This window comes from Dreissena polymorpha, chromosome 8 (genome assembly GCF_020536995.1).
Source record: "Dreissena polymorpha isolate Duluth1 chromosome 8, UMN_Dpol_1.0, whole genome shotgun sequence".
NCBI classification, from domain to species: domain Eukaryota; kingdom Metazoa; phylum Mollusca; class Bivalvia; order Myida; family Dreissenidae; genus Dreissena; species Dreissena polymorpha.
Genome location: NC_068362.1, coordinates 85,112,554 through 85,116,206, shown reverse-complemented (window position 1 = coordinate 85,116,206; position 3,653 = coordinate 85,112,554).

Below are 3,653 nucleotides of genomic sequence, written 5' to 3'. Positions count from 1 at the left end.
TAGCAGGCATCCGGCGAACATACACAACACCTTTCCACCCGCAGGGTTATTGTCAATGTGAGCGTTTTAACCAAACCCTTCTTCGAATGCTTATAACAATGCCCAATCAAAGGAAGAGCGACTGAAAATCAGCAATTCCTTCCTTAGTACATGCGTATAATTGTACAGCGCCCGATTCCACGAGCTTTCCCCCGTATAGGCTCATGTTCGGTAGAACGCCACGTCTAGCATTAGATGCAGTATAAGGCCTGCGGAGGCAATCTGTAAGTGGCTCTTGTCCAACAGACTATATGCGGCAGATTGAAACAAGTCTGCAGGTATCATATAAATTGCTAAGAAGATAGCTTTACGCGGTGGCGACAAAACCTAATATTACTACGACCGTAAAGTGCGGGAAATGAAAATTGTTTTAGGAGACAGAGTCCTCATAAAAAATTTGGATTGAAAGGGAAACATAATCTTTCAGATATTTGAGGCGAACATGTGTATCGCATAATTGATCAACCAGACCCCCTTAAACCTGTTTTAAGGTGCAAAAGGAAGACAAATTCGGGGTTATCAAAACGCCTCACCGAAACAATATGTTACTATTGAAAAGCCTACCTATAACAAATGAAATCTCCTTTGAATCTGACATTTATTGCAGTACATCATCAGAATCTGAAATATCGAAGTATATATACCACCGCACAGACGAGCACCTGGCGAAATTGGTGTACTTCCGAGACGATCAAAGTCGCTTACGAATACCGCCAGCATGGCAGGTTTCCGGTGCTTTTGTAATATAGACCTTGTTTTTGCCTTGTGATTTTATATATTATATAAAGCAACTGTTTTAAGCATTATTAACATTAATGTACCGTATTTTCTTTGTTCATGGTACATATATTGTACACATATTTTGACGTGTATTGAAAGTGTTTTGTTTTTAAACGCGACTCTATTAATATAAAATACACGTATGTAATGAAGAAAACCGTTTAGTGGTGTATATAATCACATAATGGATGTATCACTTTAAAACAAAATCATATGCTATTACATAACTTTAAATTTGTTGACTTTTTTTCATGAAATGTCGAGGACGACATTAACCGGGGATGGAATGTGTCACCGGATATACATTTATATAATGTATGGTAGATTTACGTGTAGATTTATTTAAATATTTAATTCATTACAATTTTTTTAAGGTAACGGTATTTCAATAAGTCATAATAATCGTATTACTAGACATGTAGGAGTAACTGTTGAGTTATTTTAGTAGATTATTAGTAGAACTAATACAAAGCCCCATGTTTCGCTTTTAATAATACTCACAAATTACTCGTGCATGATATTTAAGCCAGTTCTGGGTTGATTTTACAGTTTACAAATCAAATAGTTGATTTTTAAATGATTTAACCAATCAAATGTGTCTTTTAGACACGGAGATGCCAAAATGGCGCATTTTTACATCAGTATGTGATCAGCTTTTTGAGGAGAACATTAATAGATATATATTTGAACTATATTTCGTTCTTTACAGGTAACTATTACATATTTTATATCTACGGTTAGTTTTCACATGTAACTGTGTCATATTTTGTATTTCATTTTGCTTATTTATGTGTGTCTTTTATTTGATATAATATAGTATTGTTTATTTAATATTATAATTTATTGCTACTTTAATATTGTACCGTTTTACTTTGCTCACCTTATCTGTTGGTAAGCCATTTATTGTATTTGTAATCCTTGTTTTCCATAATATTAATGATCAGTATGTGATCAGCTATGCGAGGAGAACATTACTAAATATATATTTTAACTATATTTGGTTCTTTACCGGGTTGTTTTTGTAACCACCTTGGTTATCACGTTTTGGGGATTGGTAGCAACCCACCGAAAATATAATAAAAAAACATTACGGTGACATAATTCGCATGCTTATCTGGGACTTAATTCGCATGCTTATCTGGGACTTAGTTCGCTTGCTTACCTGGGACTTAATCCGCATGCTTATCAGGGGCTTTATTCTTATGCTTATTAGGGGCTTAATTCGCATGCTTATTAGGGGCTTTATTCGCATGCTTATCATGGGCTTTACATGTATTTGCATGCTTATCAGGGGCTTAACCCGCATGCTATCAGGGGCTTAGTTCGCATGCTTATCAGGGGCTTTATTCGCATGCTTATCAGGGTCTTAATTCGCATGCTTATCAGGGGCTTAGTCCGCATGCTTATCTGGGGCTTAGTTCGCAAGCTTATCTGGGACTTAATTCGCAAGCTTATTTGTGACTTAGTTCGCATGCTTATCAAGGGCTTAGTTCGCATGCTTATCAGGGGCTTAATTCGCATGCTCATCATAGGCTTAGTTCTCATGCTTATCAGGGGCTTAGTTCGCACGCTTATCTGGGACTTAATTCGCATGCTTATCAGGGGCTTTATTCGCATGCTTATCTGGGACTTAATTCGCATGCTTATCTGGGACTTAATTCGCATTCTTATCTGGGACTTAATTCGTATTCTTATCAGGAGCTTAGTTTTCATGCTTATCAGGGACATATTTCGCGTGCTTATCAGGAACTTAATTCGCATGCTTAGCAGGGCTGTATTTGCATGCTTAGCAGGGGCTTAATCCGCATGCTTATCATGGCTTTATTCGCATGCTTATCAGGGGCTTAACCCGCATGCTTATCAGGGGCTTTATTCGAATGCTTATCTGGGACTTAATTCGCATGCTTATCTGGGACTTAATTCGCATTCTTATCTGGGACTTAATTTGCATTCTTATCAGGAACTTAGTTCTCATGCTTATCAGGGGCTTATTTCGCGTGCTAATCAGGGGCTTAATTCGCAAGCTTATCAGGGCTTTATTCGCATGCTTATCAGGGGCTTAATCCGCATGCGTATCAGGGGCTTTATTCGCATGCTTATCTCGGGCTTAGATCGCATGCTTATCATGGGCTTAGTTTGCATGATTATCTTGGGCTTAGTTTGCAGGCTTATCCGGGGCTTAGTTCGCATGCGTATCTAGGGCTTAATTCGCATGCTTATCTGGGACTTAATTCGCATGCTTATCAGAGGCTTAGTTCGCATGCTTATCAGGAGCTTAGTTCGCATGCTTATTTGTGATTTATTTCGCATGCTTATCAGGGGCTTAATGAGCATGCTTATCAAGGGCTTATATCGCATGCTTATCCAAGACTTTATTCTCATTTTTAATCAGGGACGACGCGTTTTGATCTTACGGTTCTTTGTTTAAAGGAAGTCTTTTCTTTGCTAAAATCCACTTTACGCGGAGAGTATCGTCCATGATTAGCATGTGCGGACTGCAAACCTATTGAGTGTGCCATTATAACTTTATAATAGAACTGATTACAAAGTTAGCCAAGAAGCGGCTTGAATAGTTAACGTTATTTGTTTTATATATGTCTTTAGTACGTGGGAGCAGGTACAGCTAACTGTTATAATGGAATGAAATTGATTTTATATCTTAATTAATAGAAATAATTATCCAGTATATGCTTTATAGATAATTGCATTCGAGGTTTAAAGAAGGCTTGTTTATGAGTTATACTAGTATAATACATGTAGTTAACGTTATTTGTTGAATAGATTTCATAAGTACGAGGAAGTAGTGTAAACAAATTGCTATAATTAAAGAAAAT